Here is a 14,349-nt window from a genome sequence, read left to right as displayed (position 1 = left end):
AGTCATGCTTTCTACACCTTATACTGAGCTCAGAAATGGACCAAGCGGACATCTCACGAGCAGATCCCTCCGCGTATAAGAAAGGCAACTTGTCTCAGCAAAAATACCACGGATTCACATCCAAAATATGATAAAAAGGCAAAAACCCCACACTTGGAATGCAAACGTACCCTAAAAAGGAAACACGGTTTTAAAACGAACTTGATTTTCCCCTGGAGAAACCTTTTTATGGACACACATCGCATCTATTACACATGTAGAACTAAATATAAAGATAAAACTTAATATAAGAAGTCATGACATATCACACATGACGAAGTCTGGTCCAGAATAAACAGTTTACACTGACCCACCTTAATTTACCCTGGTCACTCACTTCTATTAACTGTTTAACTGGGTAACAAATTAATATTTGTTTCAATTTGGGATCTACACCTGGGAGCCCTGAAATGTTGGCCAGAGGGGAGAAGCTGATATTCAGACGTGAGAATATATTAAAAAAAGGATCTGATGTTGTTTTTCACCTGTCTAATCAAAGCTTGTTCAAAAATTATCTGATTATAGGACAAACGAGTTTATAATCATACTCATTCCACTTTTTAACCCCGTATATATGCACAATATGAAACGTATATACACTAAATCTCACGTGTGACTCCCATAATATACATTTCTTTACGAAAATTAGGAACACTTACTACAATTATCAACCCCCCATGACGAGGCAATATTTCATACCTTTGTTTCTTTGTGGGTTCAAAGTTCTGTCCTGTCGTTTCACACGTAATGTTTTGGTAGTTATCTCAATTTTCCTTTGCAATTATCTCCAAGATCATCATCAACTTTTTGTAAAACGCTATGCACAACTGATATTTAAAGAAAGTCCTGTACCAAAACGTCTTCGTAGGGAAAGACAACTTTTTTTCCTTACGTTAGTCGCTACACGGTTACTCAAAAAATCCATTCACCGCCTTTAAAAAAAAAGTTTCGTTTTTTATTGTGGTTCACTGACATTTCTGTCACAATTCTGAGGGACCCCAAATAAAATTCACTTGCCGGTATAAAGACGCCGGCGAGGATAAGACAGGTATCGAGCCACCTGCGTATCTAGCGGACGTTTAAAATAAAAAAAAATGGCGTGTAATGTTGCGAAGGGCTACTGTTTTTTTATAGTTTGTCGATTGTAAGGGACGTGGGCCGCGACAGAAATACTGGACGGGGTGGGAAAAGGTTTATTGATGGTTTATTGTACCGCAACGGTCACAATTGACTCACCAGCAAAGATGGCGCCGAGGCCACATCGACTCCCTCCCGCCCTGCCTCGCACCGAAGCTCGAGCTTTGGAGCGCGACGCCAAACCGCCGGTCCACGGGCGCGGGCGCCTGACATAGACGTCATAAACCCTTCCGAGGCGCAGGAATTATAGATCACTGTAGTTTCTTCTGGACCCGGGTTAGGGACAGTGTGCCCTCCGTGAGAGTCTTCTGAGGAAGCCAGTGTCTCATGGGTGTCCAGGCTTGGTACCATCTGTCCATCACAGGACACACAGACACACACACTCACACACCCTGGACAGGACACCAGTCCATCACAGGACACACACACACTCACTCACACACCCTGGACAGGACACCAGTCCATCACAGGACATACACACACCCTAGATAGGACACCAGTCCATCACAGGACACACACACACTCACACACCCTGGACAGGACACCAGTCACTCACAGGACACACACACACACACACTCACACTCACACTCACACTCACACTCACACTCACACTCACACTCACACACACACACACACACACACACACACACACACACACACACACACACACTCACACACCCTGAACAGGACACCAGTCCCTCATAGGACACACACACACACAACCTGGATAGGACACCAGTCCCTCACAGGACACTCAGACACACACACTCACACACCCTGGACAGGAACCAGTCCATCACATGACAAACACACACTCACTCACACACCCTGGACAGGACAGCACTCCATCACAGGACACACACACACCAGGGCCAGTTTTCCCAGAAGCCAATTAGCCCAAAAGCCTGTCTTTGGACCCGAAGGACACAGGGAGAACATGCAGACTCCACACAGACAGTCTCCCCCCTCTCCGGGTCCAGACCCGAGCCCGGAGCCCTTCCGCGCTGAACCCCTCCGTACAGACGGCCGCACACAGCTCCGTTGTTCCCGATTCCCGAGGTGATCTGTTAAAAGAAGCCGGTGTGTTGCCTCCAGGTGACATTTCCTACTGGAGTCAGGACAGGAGGCTCTTCTGTACACAGAAGGGGGTGGGGGTGGGGAACAAGCCGCCCAGCCCTGTGGTTGAAGCCGATACCCCGGCTTCTCTCCAGACACAGCTGGGTGAGCTCCTCCAGTCAGTACAGGGGGCTCTACTGTACACAGAGGGTGGCGGGGGTGTGGAACAACTCCTTTGTTCGCGGCCTTGGGGCATTCTTGTTGTGAAAGGCGCTATATAAAAAAAACTGAATTGAAATTGAATCTTACAGGTTTGGGTTTTTCAGAGATCTTGTCAGAGATCTTGTCTGACGTGCCATTTCAAAAACGTAACGACACTCCTCACGTCCGAGCGCCGCCGGTCTGTGACGTAACATATGCTTACACAACCATGACGGTTTCATCATGGACAGCACGAAAGCCCGAAAAGTGGTTGACGTTTTAATTTGGCAACGCCACGATGGATCCCAGTTTTTTTTTTATTTTGGAGGCCAAAAAGGACAAAAAAGGAAACGTCCGGAGTGGATCGATGGTCATCTCTGCGGTTGTTCTGATGTTCTGAAAAAACAAAACAAAAAAAAAAAACGGCTCGTTTGCCCGGTCGTGTCGTGTTTCCACACCCCACGCAAATCAACTTCTCTTCGCCCCCGGGGGCTCGTCGCCCGCCGCACCCCTCTCACGTGATAGGGGCTTCCCCCGGCTGTGAAGTACCTACCCCACCCCCTTTGGCCAACGTCATACCGAAGGTCGCGCTTCGGGCCGCGGCGATGTTGACGGACTGTCTTGTAGCGTGAGAAGGGTTTAAATTTCGACTTAAGGAGTTGGCCATCGTTATATTTCGCGAGGTATCATACGGGGGGAAAAAGAACATTTATATTTATCAACCTACTAGTAATACTGGGTGGATGTCACGTTCCCCAAAGTTCAGTGCCTCTCTCTAATAAAGTAGAAACGTGACATTGAACTCCGTTCGAAACGGGAGAAATCACCAGGACACGATACAACTGACGTCCGGAAAAGATAAAAAGAACTCCTATTCCCATTTGTAATGACCCCGTCGTGTTTTTCCCGGTGTACGCTTCTCTTTCGGAGACCGTTTCTCTCTGGTGTTTTTCTCTCACCTTGCTCCAGACGAAGGGAGAAGAGCTGTACCTTCACGAGTCCGGGTTGTGAAAACTTCTTCTGGCAGTTCAAAACGTTTCGAAGAGACTACAGCGCTACCCTGTTTTCCATTTCTATCGTGTATTATTAGACAGTCATAAGTATCTGTACTGATCACAGAGTCCCCCTCTCACTGCCAGGACTGAAGCCCAGTGCAGCACGAATAATAATAATAATTAATAAGTCTGGACTCTCCACTCAGAGCTCTTCCCAGGTCAGGGGGATCCCCTCCAGCCCCCCCAGTGTGCAGCCCCCACCTGGATGATGCTCCAGTCCGCTCAGCACACAGCAGCTCTCAGTGGGGAGGAGAGCAGAGGGATGGAGCCAGTTCAGAGAGGGGGGGTGATAAGGAGGCCATGATGGGTCAAGACCAGGGGGGGAATCAGGTCAGGACACTGGGGTAACACCCCTACTCTTCTCCAGAGACACCCCGGGATTGTTAATGAGCACAGAGAGTCAGGACCTCGGTTTGACGTCTTATCCGAAGGACGGCGCCTGTTTACAGTCCAGTTTCCCCTGTCACTATACTGGGGCATCAGGACCCACACAGACCGCAGGGTGAAAGCGCCCCCTGCTGGCCCCACTCACACCTCTCCCAGCAGCAACCTCAGTTTTTCCCAGGAGTCTCCCCTCCAGGTACTGACCAGGCTTCTACCTGCTGGGCTCCAGTGGGGAGGGGGCTGCCAGCTGGGAGCTGCAGGGTGAGATGGCTGCTGGGCAAACGATGGGTAAAGAGCTTCCTAGGACACCCTGGAGTTCGTGGTCAACTTCCTCCTCTTCAGACGGAGGTGGCTTGAAATCTGTCTCGTTTCAAGGAGTATTGGACACGATGCCCCCCCTGCTTTAGCCCCGCTAACTGGTGGCACGCCGACAACGAGGGCTCTCGGCCTCAATCCATCAACCACAAACTCTCCGGGATGAAAAAGAAAGACAGACTCTGTTCGTTCGTTTCGGGGTGGGGAGGGAAAAAACCAAAAGCTTTTTTTAAAAAACATTTTAATGATGCTTAACAAAAGAACAAAAATTACAATACAGATTAATGTCAAGGGACACCCCCCCCCCCCCCCATCTTACGATCATCACAGGACCTTAAAATAATACTTAATGATTCAAGGTCATGCAGACGATCTGAGGACTCAGGTGGAGATAATATGAAAGTTTTCCACAGTCCAGTCTGGGGTCCCTCAGCTTCAGTCCAGACTTGGGTCTGGGGTCCCTCAGCTTCAGTCCAGACTGGGGTCCCTCAGCTTCATTCCAGACTGGGATCTGGGGTCCCTCAGCTCTGGTCCAGTCCAGTCTGGGGTCCCTCAGCTCCGGTCCAGTCCAGTCTGGGGCCCCTCAGCTCTGGTCCAGTCCAGTATGGGGCCCCTCAGCTCCAGTGCAGTCCAGTCCAGTCTGGTGTCCCTCAGCTCCAGTGCAGCCCAGTCTGGGGTCCCTCAGCTTCGGTCCAGCACAGTCTGGGGTCCCTCAGCTTCGGTCCAGCACAGACTGGGGTCCCTCAGCTTCGGTCCAGCACAGTCTGGGGTCCCTCAGCTTCAGTCCAGACTGGTGTCCCTCAGCTTCGGCCCAGCACAGACTGGGGTCCCTCAGCTTCGGTCCAGACTGGGGTCCCTCAGCTCCAGTCCAGACTGGGGTCCCTCAGCTTCGGTCCAGCACAGACTGGGGTCTCTCAGCTTCGGTCCAGACTGGGGTCCCTCAGCTTCAGTCCAGCACAGTCTGGGGTCCCTTAGCTTTGGTCCAGTCCAGTCTGGGGCCCCTCAGCTTCGGTCCAGCACAGCCTGGGGCCCCTCAGCTCCAGTCCAGTCCAGTCTGGGGCCCCTCAGCTTTGGTCCAGCACAGTCTGGAGTCCCTCATCTTCGGTCCAGCACAGACTGGGGTCCCTCAGCTTTGGCCCAGCACAGACTGGGGTCCCTCAGCTTCGGTCCAGCACAGACTGGGGTCCCTCAGCTTTGGTCCAGCACAGACTGGGGTCCCTCAGCTTCGGTCCAGCACAGTCTGGGGTCCCTCAGCTCCAGTCCAGTCCAGTCTGGTGTCTCTCAGCTCCGGTCCAGTACAGTCTGGGTTCCGTCAGCTTCGGTCCAGCACAGTCTGGGGTCCCTTGGCTCCAGTCCAGTCCAGTCTGGTGTCCCTCAGCTCCAGTCCAGTCCAGTCCAGTCCTTGGTGGGGAAGGCGACTCCGATCTTAGCTGGCACAGAACCAGGAAAGGAACCTGGAAAGAATATTGTTATTGCAGGTGTGAGGGACACAGACATGGACATCACCATGACATCAAACAGCAAGAGGAGACTCCTCCTTGAATCACAGACACGACCGGGCGGCGTCCCCCTGTCTGCTCACCTGCACCTCCTCTTCTTCTTCTTGTCCTTCCCGGCAGCCTGCTCCTCCTCTCCCTCGCTCTTCCTCTCCTGACACACGGTCTCCGCCGCCTCCATCGGCTCGTCCTTATCATCTGTCTCCACCGACATGCAGCTCAGGGACTTTAAAAAGACGCACCAGCACTTCTGAAGCAGAGACAGGAGAGTCACGTTAAGAGTCGGACTGGACACTCCAGGACATTAACACTGGACTGAGAGAGAGAGGGGTTCATACACACACACTGACTGGACACTCCAGTACATGAACACTGCACTGAGAGAGAGAGGGGTTCATACACACACACTGACTGGACACTGGACAGGAGTAAAGAGAGGATCAGAGCATTACCCACCTTCTTTTTCTTCTGTCTCACAGGAGGTGGTGATTGGACCTCCTCCAGCTGGAGTCCGAGGAGGGAGAGAGGGGGCAGGAGAGGGACAGCACAGGGAGAGAAAGAGAGAGACAGGTGAGTCAAGTGTCCCAAGAGTACAGAGACTCTGCTGAGATCACACTCGCAGTGAGTGATCCTGGGTGTAGCCCACTAATACTGACCCACTGTACACCATAGGACAGAGAAGAGGAGGAGGAGAGAGACACACTGCCTGGACACCACAGGACAGAGAGGAGGAGGAGAGAGACACACTGACTGGACACCACAGCACAGAGAGGAGGAGGAGAGAGACACTGACAGACAGGGCTGACAAGACAGACAAGATGGCGAAACTCCACCACAGACAGGACAGGAGGCAGGGTGGGACCAGCACTGACCTTCTTCCTCTCTCCTGCCGGAGGAGCTGTCTCCACCTCCTCTTCCTCCTGCAAGTCAAGAGACAGGCTGAGAGAGAGACGGGCTGGTGGGACATCGGCGAACAGAGCTGAAGGCAGAGAGCCGGGGAGACAGGCCCAGCTGGGACAACGCAGGACAGACAGAGAGACAGACAGAAAGGAAGGAGAGAGAGACACAAAGATGAAGGCACAGAAAGACAGCAGGCAAAGAGAAAGATTGAGATTGAGGGACAAACAAACCGAGAGAGAGAGCGGAAGGAGAGAGAGAGAGGAAGGAGAGAGAAGGACAGACAGACTGACAGACGGGGCTGAAAGAGAGAGAGACAGAGAGGCAGGGACAGACAGACAGCAGGACGAGAGAGAGACAGAGATCGAGGGACAATAATTTGGTTTCGAAATTTATTCTGAAAATATACAATCATTCACTCCTGAAAAATATCGAGTTCAAATTATACATTATGTACAATATTGTAATCAACATATGGCTAATCATCAAAAATAAAAAAAAACTGTACTGGGGGACACAGCTGGCTGTGCTGTTCTGGACAGAACACACTGAGGTCCAGTTTCCACCTCCTGCAGGATCAAACAGCACCTCCACTGGCTCTCCAGTGAACAGAGGGACAGACAGAGAGGCTTCAGGCTGCAGGGTGACATTGTCTCTGTGAGCTGAAAGACAATCAGGACAGAGGATGATATAAGAACACACTCTGTCAAGAATATAGAGCCCTCTAGTGATCTTACTGTAGACCTGCTCACCACCCACAGTGACGATCACAGTGCTGATACTGCTTCCATTAAGGTCCCTCACTGTGTAGTTGCCCTGATCAGCTGGAGTGAGGGAGCGGAGTGTCAGAGAGCTGTTCTGCACTGACACTCACTGTTCGTACCTGGGGCCAGGGAGCCCTGCGCTGCTCAGTAAGACTATACGATTCTGGACAGATCGTGCAGGATCAAACAGCACCTCCACTGGACCAGCAGTGTGGAGGGGGGAGACAGAGAGGCACCAGGCTGCAGGCTGTGGACTTCTGAGTGAGCTGAAAAGGGACAGGTAGAAACATGTTGAATATTTAGTTTTACAACAATACCTTGAGTTTGGACTGCGATCAGCTTCATTTTGTATTTCAGCTGTGAAAATGCAATTTCAAAAATGCACGCCACAGTCATGTTAGGTTCAAGTTACAGTTGCATCACAACTCAATACATTTGCAATTCACTTCTGAGATAATTGTTCCTGGTGTTTGTGTTGTGTATGCCTTGCAATGGAGGGGTGAGAAATAATGGACTTATTACATTATAATGAATAATAATTGCTTACACTTATATAGTGCTTTTCTGGACACTCCACTCAAAGCGCTTTGCAGGACATGGGGACTCCCCTCCACCACCACCAATGTGCAGCATCCACCTGGATGATGCGACGGCAGCCATAGTGCGCCAGAACGCTCCCCACACACCAGCTATCAGTGGGGAGGAGAGCAGAGTAATGAAGCCAATTCATAAATGGGGGTTATTAGGAGGCCATGATTGGTAAGGGTCAATGGGAAATTTGGCCAGGACACTGGGGTAAAACCCCTACTCTTTTCGAGAAACACCCCGGGATTTTTAATGACCACAGAGAGTCAGGACCTCGGTTTTACGTCTCATCTGAAGGACGGCACCTGTTTACAGTTTTTCCAGTGTCCCCGTCACTATACTGGGGCATTAGGACCCACATGGGCCACAGGGTGAGAGTTCCCCCTGCTGGCCCCACTAACACCTCTTCCAGCAGCAACCTTAGTTATTATTGTGAAGAATGAAAGAATATTAGGAACATGAAAAGGTTGAATGTTTTAAATGCGTTTTTTTACTGAAACATCCGCTACAGAGATGCGCACACACGTCATTACAAACGCACACCTGCACAGAGACGTCCTCAAGCGCCTTGTTCACAATTATGGGCTCCAATAGGAACAAAAAACGCCAGCCTGACAACTCGAGCATTCAAACCAAGAACCCAACACGTACTTATGTTGGCAGCCTGTGCAGAAAAGCAGAAAGAACCACAAGCCTTCTCTATTGGGAGGAAAAACACACACTCCCTCTCTCACACTCCTGATTTCCTTAAATAGCTCATTCTTCATCTCTGGCTCCTACATACAGTATAGCAGCGCTCAGTCTGCTTTGAATAAGCCATAAATCTAAGATTTGTTTTATCTGTTCCTCTTGTCTAGGCCTAGAGCTGCTTTTCATAAAAGAGCTGTTTGCATAAATAGCTAGGGTTACAGCTGAAGACACCAGCTTCATCCCCCAGTGTGTTATACGTCGGGAGCAAGAGAAGAGGGCCAGGCCGTGCCTTTTCATAGATTTTTCTTCTGAAAAGTCAGTTTCTCAGAGGCAGATTTAGCCCCTCATGCATTGTAGAGAGATAGACACGCCCGCGCGCGAACAGTTAGAGCTGCACCCTCACACAGAGTCAGACCCGCACAGACACATCCTCTTGTTTAAACAAATACACAAACCTGACGGCGCTCACAATGATCCAGACACACACACACACACACACACACACACACACACACACACACGACATCAGTAGTCACTCTTGCACACTGGACCCCAGCTCAGTCCTCACCTCCAGCTCCTGCAAACCGCTTCGAACAAACTGCATTAAGAAAATTAGGTTGCGTTCCGGTAGCAGGCCATCCTGGGCACCAGTGTGAGTTACACACTCATTTGTAAAAGCCCTTCCGCATCGTCGGGCATGCTTCACAGTGCTGGACCTGGGGTGTGGGTGCTGTCTGTGTGGAGTTTGCATGTTCTCTCCCTGGTCTGTGGGGGTTTCCTCCAGGTGCTCCAGTTTCCCACAGTCCAGGGACAGGCTGCCACTTTCACTGGGCAGTGCACCGTCACCGTGGCAGCATGGTGGGTCGGATCTGATTTCAGTCTTTATTTCCTTTTTTAGAGATCCTGTAACCAGGACCTGTTCACTGCCATGACGGACACAAGAAACAACAAAACCGAAGTATTGTTCGATGTGCCGGTACAAACTTTTAGGTTATATAGTCCTTCCTTGCTGCTTCAGACGTCATTCGGTGTTATGGTAAGGGGGGGGTCGTGGTATTTGGCCAGTTAAGAGACCCTGGCCAAATGGTCAGTTTAAGATTATGCCCCCTCGCATCTGGAATCCTTATCAGTTAACCCCCTTTCCTGCCATAAACCCCTGTTGCTTAGAAGTCTAATTTTCAGGCAGAACTGACTTAAGTTAACCCTATTTACATCTTGTCTCTTACTTCAGCCCTCTTCCATTTGCTAGTTAAAAGTTGTACAACCCATTTGTATGCGACAAAAGAAGCCAGTCTGTTTCCGCCCGGTTTCGAACCGAGGGCCTTTCGCATGCGAGGCGAACATGATAATAATAATAATAATTGCTTACACTTATATAGCGCTTTTCTGGACACTCCACTCAAAGCGCTTTACAGGTAATGGGGACTCTCCTCCACCACCACCAATGTGTAGCATCCACCTGGATGATGCGACGGCAGCCATAGTGCGCCAGAACGCTCACCACACATCAGCTATCAGTGGGGAGGAGAGCAGAGTAATGTAGCCAATTCATAGAGGGGGATTATTAGGAGGCCATGATGGGGTAAAGGCCAGGGGGGAAATTTGGCCAGGACACCGGGGTTACACCCCTACTCTTTTCGAGAAGCGCCCTGGGATTTTTTAATGACCACAGAGAGTCAGGACCTCGGTTTTACGTCTCATCCGAAGGACGGCGCCTGTTTACAGTATAGTGTCCCCGTCACTATACTGGGGCATTAGGACCCACATGGACCGCAGGGTGAGCGCCCCCTGCTGGCCCCACTAACACCTCTTCCAGCAGCAACCTTAGTTTTTCCCAGGAGGTCTCCCATCCACTACAATCCACTATGATAACCACTACACTACGGAAACAGTGGTAAGATGTGCCCAGCGGCCCAGTGCTGAGCTTCGCCAATGCGTTTCAGCTGCTTCCAGTGCCTTTATTGGAGTGCGCTGATGGACCGTGCTCTCTCTCCAGAGACCAGCACGCCTGTCATGGACGGAGCAGGAAAGGCGGTGCCACATTCTACAGCCCTCTCCACGCAATCGGGCTACTGAAGTGGAGAAAATCGCCTCTCCAGAAAGTGCAAATATCATAGAGGTAGAGGTAGGGAGAGAGGAGGAGTACAAATTCAAGCAGAGGCCTGAGTGGAGCACTGTCATATGGCCCTGACATCAATCCCTCAACTCTCTGCATAAAGCAGTGTCTTATGGCCATAACATCCCACCCCCACCACTCTCAATGGAAAGCACTGTCGTATAACCATGACATCCCACCCCCACCACTCTCTGCATAAAGAAGTGTCGTATGGCCCTGACGCCCACCCCTCCACTCTCTGCGTTAAGCTGTGTTGTCAGGCCCTGACATCCCACCTCCGCCACTCTCTGCGTAAAGCAGTATCTTCAGGCCCTGACATCCCACCCCCGCCACTCTCTGTATAAAGCAGTGTCATATGGCCCTGACATCGCACCCCCACCACTCTCTGTGTAAAGAAGTGTCGTATGGCCCTGACACCACCCCTCCACTCTCTGCGTTAAGCTGTGTTTTCAGGCCCTGACATCCCACCTCCTCCATTCTCTGTGTAAAGCAGTGTCATATGGCCCTGACATCCCACCCCCACCACTCTCTGCGGAAAGCACTGTCATATAGCCCTGACACCCACCCCTCCACTCTTTGAATAAAGCAGTGTCGTCAAGCCCTGACATCCCACCCCCGCCATTCTCTACGTAAAGAAGTGTCATATGGCCCTGACACCCACCCATCCACTCTCTGCGTTAAGCTGTGTTGTCAGGCCCTGACATCCCACCTCCGCCACTCTCTGTGTAAAGCACTGTCGTATGGCCCTGACATCACACCCCCACCACTCTCTGCGTGAAGCACAGTCATATAGCCCTGACGACCACCCCTCCATTCTTTGCATAAAGCAGTGACGTCAAGCCCTGACATCCCACCTCCGCCACTCTCTACGTTAACCCCTGTTAACTCGCTTGCTGAATGATCTCTCAAGAAATCCCTGGTGAGATTCAACAGGTGTTTTCTTCAACAGCCACTAAAAGTCTGATGACCTTCTCTGGATTTCCTGAATATGATGTAAAATTAGTTCAAATCATTTGGTAGTTAACAGAACAAAATGCTTTGGAGGTACATTTAAAACAGCAGAGCAACACTGTAGCACTTCGTGTGTGACTGAGTTTAATTGTGTAAACCTGTCTCTCTATGAACACGAGCAAAGAGTTCTCACTCAACAGAAGATTGCGATGTGAGCACAGTAATGTAAGACATCTGGTGATGCCAGGGATTGAACTCGGAACTTCATACATGAAAACCATTGAACTACATCCCCTATGGCACAGATGGTGGAACTGACTTAAAGATGTGCATATGTTCACTGACCACAATCCACCCTTCATGAATAATTGAAATGATTAATTTATTTTTATATCCAGTCACATGGGCGACGGTGGTTGATTCTTCAATGGGGGAGAGCGTTTTTCTACCTCCTTACTCGACTGTCTTTCAATTATGTTTTCCTTGAAATCTTTTTGCATCTTTTAAGTGCTTGCGATTAAATTACGCATAGAAAAACAGCAGTACAGTTGATGTTCATGGACCGATGCACACAACTCCAGTGATAAAGCCCTGTCTGTAAATATTGTAGAAGAACGTTAAAGGGCGAAACAACGCTCCAACCACAGGAATGGTAACAAGAAGGATCGTGTTCTTATTTAATATGTGCTTTTGAATTGCCTTGTCAATACACACAGGCTTTAGAGATGGACAAATAATTTACAGTGGTGTTTGTAAACAAAGATGGAACATGTTTTTTTCTATACCAGGAAGAAAGGAGCAGACTCTTAAACTTTAAGAGACAGAAACAATACCTCATCACAGCTAACACTAATTAAAACAACATCACAACAGAAGAGTGAAGCCTTGGGTGAATCAAATTAGTTTTCATTGGTCGTCTGTGTCTTCATAACTTTGTAGGTGAGAGAGAGGGTTGCGAAAATGTGCGGGTGCTTCTTAGAAGTGTGTTGGTAGTACAGGTGACTTCCAAATAATTGAGCCGGGTTTTAATCCCGGCCAGTGCATCCCCAAACCTTTTCAAGATAATCATTTATCCGGTAGCACATCTCCTGAAACTAACATTCGAGGTAGGAAGCGTGCTCTTAAACACCAAAACACTCAAAAAGGAAGAAGCAGATCTCTGTACACAAGACAGTAGTGCGATATTAGAATTTCTGAGTTCTTGATGGATTCAGGCTCCTTCTCAGAGGTCCTTGCTCGCCAAATAACTTTGCATCTGAGGAAGAGCACCACGGAAAAAAAACCCAACTCAACAAGCGAGCGTGTTGGTTGCTCTTGCTCTTAATGCAAGGAGCTGTTTTTTTTCCTTGCAATAATCATTATTAACCAAAAACAGCAGCACAGGTAAGTCGCATTTGTGATTATGTCACTTCTCTGCTTCAGCAAGGTCAATAAAAGACTCTGAAAGTAGTAAAGCAAAACTGAACTCAAAATCATATTAGGAATTCTGAGCGATATCTCCATACAGGTAATCCAATAAGAACGTTTAAATATTTGAATATAATCTCTCTATATATTTCGCTGCTTTTTACCCGGAGTAAAACTATTGGATTGAAGGAATGCTAACCGCTGGGTTAAAATGTATAGTTGTTATTTGGAGAAATCTGTAAACTCGTGATCTTATATGTTTTAAAAGACAGCACAGGGAAAAACGACAGTGCTGATTATTTTCCAGAGACAGAGCACTGATGACCTCTCCGAGCTGATTGATAAAGCCCACCCAGTGGATACTCTAGCAGAACGTCAAAGAACATTCACCTTTGTATCCAAAGAAACGACAGGAACAACATCAGGAAGCACAATCAATTCCCTTTTTAAATCTTTCCTGTAAGGTATGCTATGTGAATCCATGAAGTTAATCCTCTGATCTCTTTTGATCACGAACAAAGTATTTCTGATGGAGCGCTATGTTCAAAGATTTAATAAGCTTTACCCCTGCCAACGATTCGGCGTGAAGAATTAAAAGTTTCACAGACAAAAGCAGCTCACCACCACAGCCAATATTAAATGTACTTGCCGGTACACTATCATGTGCACTGCCTCAAAAGTGATCTCGGCAGACGTTGTTCCCTACATAAAGCTGAACGTGCCAAAGAGAATTTCTATTGAGAAAAAATATTTTTTCTGCCTTGATGTTAAGCCTGTCTTTTAGAAAGTCTATCTCTAAACACCTCCCGCAGCCTAACAAAAAGCGCTTTTACTGATTGTATTGCAGGTCTTAAAACATTAATATTTGGCAGCAGTGGGATTCAAACCCACGCCCCCAGAGAGACTGGAGCCTAAATCCAGTACCTTAGACCACTCAGCCACGCTACCTTCCTCCATACCCATCTTCACATTGCTGGCTTGGACTAGGGGGGGCTTCAGCTCTTGTCGTCAGATCTAATGATATCATGACATGTGGAAGTGACTGCACCTTCATCTTCCGAGATGCTTTCAATAACACAAACGCTACTTTCACTGGCACAAACACAGCAATAATGAAGGTGGTGGGATTCATCCTTTGTGCTGTTTGTAGGGGTGTAACTCTACGGTGATCTGCTGACTTGAAGAGCAAAAATCAAAATCCTCTGCTATTACTGTTGCTTTTTTCATAGTTTCTTCAAATCCTTCATTTGAACGT

At 48.9% G+C, this 14,349-nt stretch overlaps 1 non-coding gene across 1 annotated transcript; it reads right to left on the bottom strand.

Annotated features, from left to right (window-relative positions):
- Window positions 1-13,960: 13,960 nt before the first annotated feature.
- Window positions 13,961-14,042, bottom strand: trnal-uag (transfer RNA leucine (anticodon UAG)). The gene has a single exon. It is a non-coding gene; the product is annotated as a tRNA-Leu (tRNA).
- Window positions 14,043-14,349: the final 307 nt, after the last annotated feature.

The sequence above is a fragment of the Lepisosteus platostomus genome, chromosome 5, assembly GCF_059453375.1.
Source record: "Lepisosteus platostomus isolate fLepPlt1 chromosome 5, fLepPlt1.hap1, whole genome shotgun sequence".
Taxonomy (NCBI): Eukaryota; Metazoa; Chordata; class Actinopteri; order Semionotiformes; family Lepisosteidae; genus Lepisosteus; species Lepisosteus platostomus.
Note: the sequence above shows the minus strand (reverse complement) of the source record. Positions and strands in the feature narration are given on the sequence as shown.